At 35.1% G+C, this 316-nt stretch overlaps 1 protein-coding gene across 1 annotated transcript in view; it reads left to right on the forward strand.

The window, feature by feature from the left end:
- Positions 1-316, forward strand: part of LOC108804732 (protein argonaute-3) — an 80,632-nt gene that overhangs the window by 24,543 nt on the left and 55,773 nt on the right. The gene's annotated exons all lie outside the window — the stretch shown is intronic.

Here is a 316-nt window from a genome sequence, read left to right on the forward strand (position 1 = left end):
CAAGCTGGATCTTTAAATATGTACGTGAAAATCTGGGGCCCCTCATGAAAGAATTTTGTTTTTGTGAAGGGACATTCCTGGGTAGGGGTAAAAAAACCTGTAATTGTAGTGTGTGTGTGTGTGTGTGTTTTGTACATTTAAAAAAAAAATATATATATTAGGGTAGAGAAGAACAAAAATCTTCCCAGCCTTGTGTGTGTGTGTGTATATGTGTATATATATATATATATATCTTGAAAAATTTGGCGGTGTCTCACCAGTCAGTCAAAAATTTCACCAGTCAGCATGACCTGACTATAGCCTTGCAATATATGTT

The sequence above is a fragment of the Nanorana parkeri genome, unplaced genomic scaffold (genome assembly GCF_000935625.1).
Source record: "Nanorana parkeri isolate BGI_ZX_2015 unplaced genomic scaffold, ASM93562v1 scaffold70, whole genome shotgun sequence".
NCBI lineage: Eukaryota > Metazoa > Chordata > Amphibia > Anura > Dicroglossidae > Nanorana > Nanorana parkeri.